Consider the following 12747-nt stretch of genomic DNA (forward strand, 5'->3'; position numbering starts at 1 on the left):
GTTCAGAGATCATAATAATCTGGCCACTCAGTGTATATCTATCTTCATTCCAGTACCACAATGTTTTGATTATTGAAGCTTTGTAGTAAGTTTTGAAAACAGGAAGTATGATATTTCCATCATTTTAAAGATTGTTTTGGCGATTCGGATCCCTGAGATTCCATAGCAGTTTTAGGATGGATTTTTTCTGCAAAAAAAAAAAACAAAAACAAAAACAAAAAAACACAAAAAAACCCACAAACAAACCCAAAACATTATTGAGATTTGGATAGTATTATGGGCTATATTGTGTCCCCCTCTCCCCCAAATTCACATGTTAAAATTCTGATCCTAGTACCTTGGAATGTGACTGTATTTGGAGATAGGATTTTAATGAGGTAATTAAGTTAAAATTAGGTCTTTAGGGTAGGCCTTAATTGGATATGGCTGTTGTCCTTCAAAGAAGAGGAAATTTGGACATATACATACAATAGAAGGAAGACAAGATGAAGACACAAGGAGAAGATAGCCCTTTATAAGCCAAGGAGAGAGGCCTCAGATGAAAGCAACCCTGCAAACACCTTGATCTTGGACTTCTAGATCCAGAATTGTGAGAAAATAAATTTCTGTTGTTTAAGCCACCAAGTCTGTGGTCCTTTGCCTATGACAGGCTCGGTAATCTAATACAGATAGGGATTGCATTGATTCTATAGATTGCTTTGGGGGAGTGAAATTTTTACATAGGCTGATTTCATAACTTTGGACTAAATGTGTAAAAATGTTCAGCTAGCAGCTCAATTTGTGTGAGTCCAACTTAGTAGAGGTGTTGTTCCTACATTGGGACTTACATAAGAATGTATTTTTTTATTGGGGTTGAGTTTATTTATCTTTAGAGAGGCGGTTTTCTTAAGGTGGTAGTGATGATTAGAATAAATTTACCTGCTCTATTTTAACAGGCAGTAATATTGTGCTCACACTATTTTTTTCCATTTTCTTTTAAAATATTCCTCTCATTAAACTCCTACACTATACACGTTGGTTTAGACTAAAAATAGAATAGTTGCTGTTGCTGCCACTGTTCCATGTGGAAAACATAGTCAACTGCTGGGTAGAAAAAAATAATAATTTTCCGAGTATATTCTTAAAATACTGTGAAAGCCATACTGACAAGGATCCTCTAAACTGACAATGGAGTAAGATTTCCTGTATCACTTTCATGGTTTTTATTATTTTCCTACCGACAGGACAGAAAGCAGGGTTCTTCAGGTTCCTTCTACCCAATGCATTGCTGGTGGCAGAAGTAAAGGGCAGAAAGTGAAGAATTTGACTCAACTATAGCTTGTTGGCCAATGTCAGTCCATCACCTGGTTTTGCAAAAAAAAAAAAAAAATTGGAACACAGCCATTCTCATTCATGCATTGTCTGTGGCTTACAGAGTTGATTGAGTAGCTGTGACAGAAACTGCATGGCCCGCAGAGTCTAAAATACAGGGAGGGGCAAAAGTAGGTTTACAATTATGAGTACATGAAACACAGAGTTTACTGTATTATTTTTTAATTATTGTATCCTTTTCCATATGAACAACTGTAAACTTACTTTTATCCACCACTGTATATATTATCTGTTTCTTTACAGAATAATTTTGTTGACCCCTGAGCCAGACTATTAATAAGTGATGATTGAGAAATTTGTTCAGACTCTCATTTTGAAGGTGAGAAAAACAAAGACTGTAATACCATTGGGAGTGAAGGGTTCCATGTTGGCAGCATGGGACAGACTGAAGAAGAGGGATAGATGAGCTCTTGCAGACCAGTCTCTCTCTCTCCTGGATTGGGGAAGGGTCAGCAGACAGAATTGCTAGCAGTGGAATGTCTACAATGTGTAAAGACCAAAGGAGGTTGAGTCATAACTCTAACAATTCCTGGAGAATTTTCCAAGAGGAGATAACAAAGATGGCACTGAGGACAGAACCAAACAGTGTGGCAATCAATGATAGGTGTCTGGTTCCCACTTTCTGGGATGTGAAGACTACATAGGAGTTTCAGCAACAAATGTACTTGGATCCTGGAGGTTGGGCCACATAAAGTAGTAACCCAGAATACAAATCATCCAGACAAGAGAAGTGAAGTAGCAACAAGCATAGGAAGTGAGGCCACTGGATATATTTGCTGGAGAGCAAATATAATATATATATTAGAGAGGGAGGAAGAGAGAGAGCAGGATGTGAGAGAGAGAGATACATTGATCTGTTGCCTCCTAAAAGTGCCCCAACTGGGGGATTGGACCCACAATTCAGGTATGTGCCCTGACCAGGAATCGAACCTGCAACATACCAGTGCACAGGATGACACTCCAACCAACTGAGCCACCCAGCTGGGGCAACATTTTGATTCTTACAATAAATCACTAGTTTAGTGCTTGGCATTTTTACTGAACCAGAAAAGATTGCTATATATACAGTATATGAAATTTATACAAGAAGAAACACTTAAAAGTCTATTTTTCTCATTAGGGTGGATTTGAAAAAACAAACGTATAGGTAGAACATAATTCAAATGTAAATGGTAAGTATGCCTCATAATTATTAGAATACTAGAGGCCCGGTGCACAAAATTTGTGCATGTGTGAGGGGGTGTCCCTCAGCCCAGCCTGCACCCTCTCCAATCTGGGACCCCTTGAGGGATGTCCGACCGCCCGTTTAGGCCCGATGATTGGGCCTAAACGGGCGGTCGGACATCCCTCTCACAATCCAGGACTGCTGGCTCCCAACCGCTCGCCTGCCTCTGTCTGATTGCCCCTAACTGCTTCTGCCTGCCAGCCTGATCACCCCCTAACCACTCCCCTGCCAGCCTGATTGATGCCTAACTGCTCCCCCGCCAGCCCAATTGCCCCTAACTGCCCTCCTCTGCAGGCCTGGTCCCCCCCCAACTGCCCTCCCCTGCTGTCCTGGCCCCCCTCAACTGCCCTCCCCTGCAGGCCTGGTCCCCCCCAACTTCCCTCCCCTGCAGGCCTGGGTCCCCCCAACTGCCCTCCCTTGCTGGCCTGGTCTCCTCCAACTGCCCTCCTCTGCTGGCCTGGTCACCCCTAACTGCCCTCCCCTGCTGGCCTGATCGCCCACAACTGTCCTCCCCTGCAGGCCTGGTCCCTCCCAACTGCCCTTCCCTGCCGGCCATCTTGTGGTGGCCATCTTGTGTCCACATGGGGGCAGCCATCTTTGACCACATGGGGGTGGCCATCTTGTGTGTTGGAGTGATGGTCAATTTGCATATTACTCCTTTATTAGATAGGATATTCACAGCAGAACTTACTGATCACCATAGGGTTGTTATATTACTTTAGCAATACATAATCTAATGGAGCTACTTTCATATAATTTTCTAAGAACTGAGACATTTCTATTGCTTTCATAACTTTGGAGAATTTTAGGTTCAGCACCGTGCCTATTACTGTTTTTTTAAATTATTTCTGGATTTCTTTTGTATATATGTTGTTCTGAGCACCAACAATACTGGGTTATTTTACTAACATAGGAAGTGAGGCCACTGGATATATTTGCTGGAGAGTTGATGAGTTTAGTGATTGTCCACTACGTAGGAGGATGAATGCTAAGTCTGCAATCTGAATTTAAGGAGCATTGAAAAATACCTGCAGCCACTGAAATTCTTTCCATTAATCTCTCTCAAAACCATCTGCAGATGTGTGCATATTAATTGGCTTTGGGCATTCTGTTACCTAGGAGGAGTAACACATTAAATGGCTAAAATTAGAAGGAATGCAAAAAATTAAAAAGGTGAAAATACAAAGCTTGGTGAGTCAGTGTAGGTGACGGGGGGCGGGGGTGCTACAGCAGGAGACCAAACTGCTAGGTGGGAGGGGGCCTCAATCTCTGTGGGATGTGAGGGGCAAAAAGCATTTGAGGCATATTACTGAAAAACCATGCCATCTCACACTTATGTCTACATCCTAGTGTGGAGGGTGAGGGTGGGGTTATTCACCATTCACACTGCCACACATTTTTATAGCATGCTTTCCATTTCCTGATTTGAATACATCAGTGATCAGGGTGAGGGGGTGATGGAGGAAGCCAGCAGGAAAATTGGAAGATAGTTAGCTTTCATCTGTTTTGTTGAAGCTTAGCGGGGAAAAATATCTCCTCAGCCTTTAAAAAAATATTATAATAATGAAAATGTTAATAACCAAAATAATAACAGCTATTAGTTACAGAGGGCTTGCTTTGCTGGGCACTGTGTTTTATGTATATCATCTCATTTAATATCCCCTGTGCTTCCTCTATGCTCCCCAAACAGTAAAATTCTCTTCTAGAATTGCCAGTTCACCCTCTCATAGCAGCGCCATAAAGGCATTCTACTTTATTTGCAATTCCAGATTTACAAAGTCTCCTTCACCCTTGGCCTTGTTAGAGCTTTGCGATGATGAACAAGATGTCCCTATTCTCATCACCCAAGGCCAGGCTCTGACAAGGGAGAGTGTGCTTGTTGGTCAGGCAGCCCTGCACACTTACCATAATAGGAGGAAGAGTCCCAGTACATCTCTACTGATAGAACTATAGAGTTGAGACCTACAGCTACCCCAGCCCCACCTCCCTGTTTCACCCACTTCTTGGATTCAGAGCCCTCACTCACCTCCTGATTATACAGTGCCAGGACAGGAGGATGGCTTTCCTGCCCCAAGGCCCTGCCAATCCTAACACCCTGAAATCCCAGGGAACACTATTCACTGTTCTGAGGATAATGTGGTAACAAGGCAGATCAGTCTTGGATGCCTTCCAAGAAGCCTGTGCCAAAAGGAAGGCCTGAGAAAAATAGGCAGGGAAGTAGGAGCCCCAGATACTGTTAGTGGTTCACTATAGCGACTTTGCTGCTTTTCAGGAGAACCTGATCTCCCTTACCTGGTGCATAGAGACTCAGACTCACTGTCCTTTAAACAAAGAGATGCTGCAATTCTATTCCTATCAACAAGCTACCGATAGAAGGAAGCAGTCACTAACACTCAGGGCACTCTTACTTTTTAACAACTTTCCCTTTCTTCTTTCCTTCCTCTATCTTTTCTTCTAAACGTTGCCTTTGTTGGGGGCATTTAGATATGCTGTGTTCTCTCCTCTGGGTGTGCTCTCAGGTCTGATCTAATTGGCCTGCTGTTCTAGTGTCACCAGGCATTATTGGGAAGACGAATGGGACTGGGGTCAGAGTTCAGCAAGAAGGCATCTGCTCACTTGCATTGCATAGAAGTGACCTATAATGAAAGCTTGGGAAAGATTTGCATAGAGTAGGCTGTCTTCTATCCCTCCAAAGCCTGGTGGCCAAAAGGTAGCCCTTTCCTGGAAGGACCAAAACTGAATAAACAGGAGGTAGGCATCCCTCTTTGGGATGTCTTCTGCAGAAAGCAAGTGGTGGGAGGGAGGGAAAAGGGTGATTTAACAGGAAGGAGGTTGAAAATGGAAGCTCTTGATTGGGTCCTAACTGGCCTGTTTTGCTCATAGAACAATCTCATCGAAGAAGAGTTTCCACTCCACTCACAAAGCCTCTCACTCAGCGTCTCCACGGGCCTCAGGTTACTGCGCCAGCGCCATGGCAGGCTCAGGTTCCCACTGGACTCCCTTCGCGTTGACAGTTCTTCCACTTCACCAAGTAGCAGAATCGTCACCTACGAAGAAATGCTTCTTTGGCATTGGGCGGCGGGCGGGGGTCAAGGGGGAACAATGGATCTATTGTTCTTTTGGCCTTCCTGAACAGGGCACATGTCTCCCGGCACTACCCCTGTCACCAAAGGAGGCTGAGTATGGAGCCCTCCGAGACTCACCTTCCTTCCACTCCTGCTTTGTTCTCTGGAAGAGGGTTTTTGTGTGACCCTCCCCGCCCTTGTCCCATCAAACCTGTTTGGGGACCCGAGTGGACAGTGGACAGTTGTCTTCTGCGCTTCACAGAGTGGAAGTTGGGAGGGAGAGAACGAAGCACAGATCAGATAACTCATTTTAGTTCAGGTGAGACCTGCTGCCTGCGGTTCCTGCTGGACCTCTGGGGAGACGCACCGTGGTTCCCCGCAGCGCAGAGGCTGGAGAGCGGTGCACAGAAACCGCGGAGCCAGCACTGAAGATACAGGCAGAAGAGAGCTCAGCGTTACCAGGACTCCAGACTAAAGCGGTCCCCTAGGATGGATGGGGGAACCCGCCCGGGCTTCCTGCACCGCGGGCTCAGGGAGTCCCCGAGCAGAGCGAGCAGAGCGCACCTTTGCTGTCGGATTCCCTAGTTGCCTTCCGGGAACCCCGTGGATCCCCTGCGGCTCGGGTGGGCGCCGTCATTCTCGCCTCGACCTGCACCTCCCTCTGCCAGAGCTCCAAAGTGAGCGCTCAGTGTCCCTCTCTGAGCATGCGCAGCCCGGCGCTCTCACCGCCTCTCCCGCCCCCCCCCCCCCCTCGGCTCCCTCCCCGCCAGCCTTTTGCTCCTTCCTTTCATTAAACAAACACGAGATCTTGAAACCTGGACCCCGCGCAAGCGGCAGCGCTAGGAGGGGGCGGAGGCGGAGGCAGAGCGCGCGATGGGCGCCGAGGGGGATCTGTGATCCCGCGCACCCCCGCTCCGCGCGCGCGCGCGCACACACACACACACACACACACACTCACACACACTCGTACACACGTATACTCGCACAAACACACACTCGTGCACGCCCGCGCCGCACGCTCGCCGGCTCGCCGGCTCGCTCTCCCACGCAGGGGAATGCAGCAGAGCCCGGGGAGCGTGTCTCCGGCCGCCGCCTGAATGCACCTCGCGCGCGGGAGCCGGACGGCCCAGTAGGGCGTGCAGGAGGACGCTCCGCCACCAGAGGTGAGTAGGGCGCTCGCAGCCGCGGGCAGTTCCCAGACGCCTTGCAGGGGCCAGGTACCCGGCCGGACAAGCCGGCGCAGGTGGCCCAAATGCGGCTTGTGGGTTTCAAGGTGCAGATGAAAGCGGCGCTGGGGCTGTGCGAGGCAACGGGGAGATCCCAGAGAGGCTCGCCTCCCGCGAGGTGTCAGATTGACCCAGCAGAAAGCTGCACCGTCCCAGCTCGTAAACTTTCCTCCCTTGTCATTTGGGAAACGTGGAGACAAAGGGGGCGTGGAGGCTCCCTCTGTCCCATTCCACCCTCCTGGCTGCATTCCGGGCTGCGACGGAGCCGGTGTGCGGGCGGGGGCGCCCTGCAGGTAGCAGATGCCAAGTATCTCCCGCCTGGGCGGGGGCTGGGATTCTCACCCAGATCTGTAAGCCTGGGCGTTGATTTTCCCTCAGGCGTGGACACCTGTCATCCTTGCCTTCTCCCAACCCCCGCACTCTAGGCGTATTGGGGGCTGGGGTGGGGTTGTCACCTGGAGAATTGGAGGGGCAGCCTTTGGCTTTCTCATTCAGCGCCAGTGCCAGAGGCGCCGGGGTGAGGCTCGGGTCAGTGCGGGATGAATGATGAGTTACTGAAAGGCTTGCCATAATCACCTCTAGAAACGCTGGGCGCCGGGATCTCCTCCCCCGGGAAGGTGCTGTCTTCACGCACACCCAGGCGGCAGCAGGCGCTGGGCTGGGCTGCTGTGGCAGCAGCGGCAGCAGGGGGAAGCTGGGCTTTATTTTTGCCCTGGGGTTTTGTGACACACGTGGAATATGTGGAGGATTCTGGGTTATTTTTCTTTGTGGGGATATCATTTTCCCTTTTAGCCTCTTTCGTGGGAAAGATTCTTTGCAGCCTGATATCTAGCTGGCGGACAGGCACCATTCTGATATTTTTCGGTCCCAGGGAAGAGGTCCCCAGAAAAGGATTCCCTAAAATGCCAGGTCCATTGGGGCGGGGTCTCAGAATGCTCCTGGGAATTGCTTCAAATCTAATGGCTCTTTGAAACCACAGAGACTGGGTCAGCGTGTGAGGAGTCCAGTACTGGGACAAAGGCAAGCAGAAGAGGGACAGTCATTTAGGAGAGGAGTGACTAGAGGCCCATTAAGGCAGGAAAAGGTCGAGCGTGAGGCAAGGTATTCAGCAGCCTTAACGGAATGCATGTATCCCTTCTACTTCTGCTGTGGTTAGTGGCTTTATTCATCAGTGGGACTCTAATTTGGAGATTTCTGGAATGTCACATCTGGAGGATAAAAGACTTGGTTATTCCTGGGCTAACCTTTAGCACAATTACAAATCCGTTCTTCAAGTCTAGAAAGTGCCATGTGTGAGAGTTTCTATCTTGATGCTCTGTTTAGACCCGGACGGTGGCATGGGCAGACAGGTGTGTTTTGGGTTCTGTACCTCAGGAGCTTTGGGTTTCTAAACGTGTGGGGAACCCGGAAGCCAAGCTGGTGAGGAAAACACCCGAAGCTCATATCCAGGACTCGTGGGCTGTCGGAGGGTGTTCTCTTCCATTAAGATGACAGGTGGAGGTCATCGCTCTGCTGTTCTGGGGACCATTTTTAGTTTTTAACATTTTGTAACTTTTTTGAAGTGGGAGAGAACATGATATGCGTAAGGCTAATTGAGAAAGTTCACATATGAAAGGGACCTTGATTCAGAAGTTAACACAGTGACAAGTGAAGAAGTTTTTGGGAAAGAAATAAAAGGAAATTGGAAAAGTGATGCATATTATTAAAAACGGCTTTGCTTTTATGATACTTAAAAAGCATTCAGTAAGATAACCTGAAAGTTTGTTTTTTATTTTTAAAACAACTAGTGAAGTAAAGACCTTTCCAGAAATATTTCCAAGTTGAAATTGGCATAGAAGGGGTTTAAATATAATTGTCAGGATATGCCCTTTTTATTTCATGGTGAACATTGTCATTTTCTTTGCCAAACGTGGCAAGAAAAGATTAAAATTATTATTTTTTGCTTTTTACTAGAGCTGTATTTTCTACCTTTATGATCTATTTCCTTTTCCTACATCTGCAAGTTCCATTCATTTGATTATATTAGACTGTATTTACAAGTATTCACTGAACTCCTATCCCATACTTAGCATTGGAGTTCATATCAAAATGTGTAACATAGTCCTGGCCCGCAAAGGGTTTATGATCTAGTTGTAAATACAAGATTAACACACATGAAATAATTAAAAGATAGGATAGCTCTGTACTTGACTGTAAGCCCTTAACATACATGCTATTCACTCCATCCTTACTCCTGGGTTTCCCCACATTTAGACAACATACCTCAGCACTTATTATGTGCTGGATGCTGGAGAGAAAAAACTAAAACCAAAAGGAAGTTAAAAAAAATAGCTCCAGCTTTCAAGGAAGAGGAAGCATAATATAGTACTTAGCTAACTGTGATGCAATCTGATTAATTGGTATAATTGTAGGGCAGATCAAGTGCCAATAGCACAGACATGTAAGTGATTTTTTTTTCTTCCTCTGGGGGATTGGAGCAGGTGATCTCTGGGATATTTTTTAAAACATGAGTAGTCTTTTACCAGATAGGGAAGGATAGAAAGGACATTCCAGGCAGAGGAAATTTGTGAGATTGCCCGATGAATTAGGGTAACTGTAAGCCATGTGGGTAGAGCACATGGCACTGGAGTGTGGATACAGAGATAAACAGCAACTGGGTGACACTAATTAACAACTAATGTCATGGAGTAAGTGTTTGGATACAGATATGCCCAGGTTGCTCTTGTAAGCACAACGGGAGGAGACATCATCTACAGGAGGGAAAGAAGGTCAAAAAGGTGTCTCAGGGAGGTTGAGGTGAGCTGAGTCTTAAATGACAAGGAGTAGAGAAGGGCTTTCTAGGCAGGATAAACTATATCAGAGTTGGAAGTAGTTCTGAGGGCTGCAGTGAGAGATGTGGATGTTTTGCTACATGGCATAGCAAACCATCAGGCCAGAGAGATAGTCAGAGATCAAGTATGAATGGAAATATCCCAAGCAAAAGAGCTTCAGTTTTATTCAAAAGTCTAGGAGAGAATTCGTTGGGAAAGTTTGGGATGATAAGATTTGCATTATAGGAAGAAAGCTGTGACTACTGTGTGGAGGATGGATTGGAGGTGGTGAGACTGAAGGCAAGGAGCTTATTGTGGAAATATAGGTGTGAAATGATGTGGATGGAGGCAGTGGGGCTGGAGCAAAAGAGCTATGACTGGGGACAAGAGAGAAAAGAGAATCCTGCTAATCTAAGAAGGGCCTCCTTCTGTGTGCTCCCATCCTACCCCCTACTTCCTCAGCATTCACTTGTGTAGCTCACTTTCCTGTATTTTGCAGGAATGGTGTTCATAGCTGCACCTCCAGCATTCATCACAGGCTTGCTACAGAGTAGAGATTCAGTAAATATTTGTTGAATGAATGATTAAATCAGTGAATGAGGAAATCCAGTCATGAAGTGATGATTCCTGCATAAGAATACTAGGTGTACCGGTTAATAATGCGGATTTTTTTTTTAATCGATGGAGTTACACATATGTTGATATATATGTGCTTTGATATGTATGCTATTTTGTTGTATTGACAACAAGCTTCAAAACTTCATATGTCAAATTTTCTTAAGGTGTTCACATCATAGGTAGTTTTACGCTTAAAAATGTCGAATTTTATGCCAAAAAAAGAGCATTTTCTTCATTATTTTGAAGAAAAGTGCTGCTGAAAGTTATCGTATACTTCAGGAAGCCTATGGTGAACATGCTCCATCTCAAGATACTTGAGATGCATTATTAACCGGTACACCTAGTAGTAGACTTCCATTTGTCCAAGGTGATCAACCTTTGGGAAGTCAGTGACAAAATGATCCAAGGAGACTACCTCTATAAGGAACTGTCCTGTGAAGGGCCAATAAGAAAGCAGCATTGTGACATCACATTTTTATATTTAAAAAATTATATTGTCAGTCCATCTTGGAAGCAACAGCACAACTTAGTGCAATTCTTCATTCGTAGTAGGCTGTTAGTAAATGTGAGTCCCCTTTCTCCTTCCTGCTGATTTGTTAGGATTTTTCTGATTCCATGTGCTTTGCTCTAACTTTTAAGATAATCTTGGGCCAGGGAGTCTGTAAGCCCCATGGTCTCATATAAAGAGCCCATAGCATCTTAGTGTCCTGGGATGTGGGCCTGAGCACCCACATTCCAGTCATAATCATGCAGCCCTAGGGATTGAATCCCTTACTGAACCAACCCCACATATACTGAGTCACAATCTTAAAATCTTTAAAATCCCAATAAGAGATGTTAGAATGGACAAAAACATAAGACTTTGTTTTCAAGTTGACTACAGGGGGTGAAAGAGGAGCTGTCAAAGGTAGCACTTTGGGTTTGACCTTTGGTAGCTGGATAAATGGTGGACGAGGAATGGGGGAGGGAGGTGAGCTCAGAGGAGTGAAAGGCTTAATGCTGTTTGTGGAAATTGATTTTGGGGTGACACTGGAACATTTGGAAGGCACATCGCATAGATCCCAGTGTGTAGTGATTTCACGGTAAACGCCAACTATTATTTTCATTAAGGGAGAGGACGGAGAGAGCAGGAAACCATGAAGCCAAAGACTAAGTCTTAGCAGTTAGCAAAATTTAGGAAGTAGGGGAGAAACAACTACCATAGAATACTTAGACAAGATGGGAAAGAATTGGTGTGAAAACAAAAGCCTAAGAGAATCATGAGACGTGGTGGTCAGACCTCACTGAACCCATCTGACTTGTGGGTCAGGCCTAGTGTGAGGGCCCACATGTGGAACCTTGTTTAATCCCCATGCCACCTGAGGTTCCCTTCTCCACTTGACAGCTGAGGTGCCTGAGACAGAGATTCCATAAGCTTGTCCACCGTTACTTAGCTTGTCCACAGTTATTTAGCCAGTAAGTGGCAGAATGAGGTCTCAACACCCATTTTAATAATCCTACAAACTGTCTCCTCTCATCAGAGGTATAAATTACCAGGATGATTTTAAGTGCAGAGATGTTGAAAGGACAGAACGTAGAGAACTGAAAAAAGACAATGAAAAAGTTCGCTAGTGACTATTAAGAAAGCAATTTTATTCCAGCAGCATGCTCAGAAGCTGTATTTCAGGGAGTTCAGTGGGGAATGGGAGCTGAGGAAATCCAGGTGAGGCATTCCTATCAGTCATTTATGATGTCTGCTGAGGGAAAGAGTTATGGGGCCAAAGGGAGAAGGTTCAGTGAGCCTCAACTGCAGTGAGTATCAGGGGGTAACAGATGGAAAGAGCTGGTGTCTAAGGAGAAGTGAGAGCATGAGAGAAGAGATAGGGGAAGAGGGATAACTCCAAGAATATGGAAAGGTGGATTTGAAGACAGATATGGGGCATGCTCTTCTCCCCCAAAACTAAACTACTGAGCTGCTTACTGATGCCCAGAGAATTCAGATCCTTGAGTGCTCTGGAAACTTAAGCAGTCTCTGAGTGCTGTCCTTTAAGGGTGACCCTGTGGCATGCAGGATGATAAACTTTGTTTGTGTAGCACAGTGACCAAGAACACAGACTCTGGAGTTAGACAGGCTGTGTTTAAATTTTGGTTGTGCCACTTATCAACTGTGTGACTTTGAGCACACAATTTACTTCTCTGTGCTTCAGATTACTCCTGCTCTTAAGACGGAGATAACCATCTTAACCCATCGCCTGCAGTTGTGAGGATTAGATGAGTTAATATGTGTGAAGCTTGGCAGAGAGTAAGTGCTCAATAAATAGTAGTTATTATGTATGACAACAGTGAGGTTAAAAACACCAAGCTTTGACTTTATGCTCGAGGCTCTAGAGATTGTGTGTTTCCTCATTGGTTTAAAAATATTTCAGTTGGTTATAAATATCTGGCGGTAATCC

The 12747-nt window shown here is 45.8% G+C and overlaps 1 protein-coding gene across 5 annotated transcripts in view; it reads left to right on the top strand.

Moving 5' to 3' along the window:
- The first annotated feature begins 6579 nt into the window (after window positions 1-6579).
- Window positions 6580-12747, top strand: part of PLPPR1 (phospholipid phosphatase related 1) — a 199661-nt gene continuing 193493 nt past the window's right edge. For 4 of the 5 annotated variants that reach the window (XM_080667331.1, XM_080667334.1, XM_080667332.1 and 1 more), the window contains exon 1: window positions 6580-6824. The gene's annotated coding sequence lies outside the window, so the exon portion shown is untranslated. The remainder of the gene's footprint in view (window positions 6825-12747) is intronic. The other variant, XM_080667333.1, reaches the window with a different exon arrangement.

The sequence above is a fragment of the Plecotus auritus genome (genome assembly GCF_963455305.1).
Source record: "Plecotus auritus genome assembly, chromosome: 5".
Taxonomy (NCBI): domain Eukaryota; kingdom Metazoa; phylum Chordata; class Mammalia; order Chiroptera; family Vespertilionidae; genus Plecotus; species Plecotus auritus.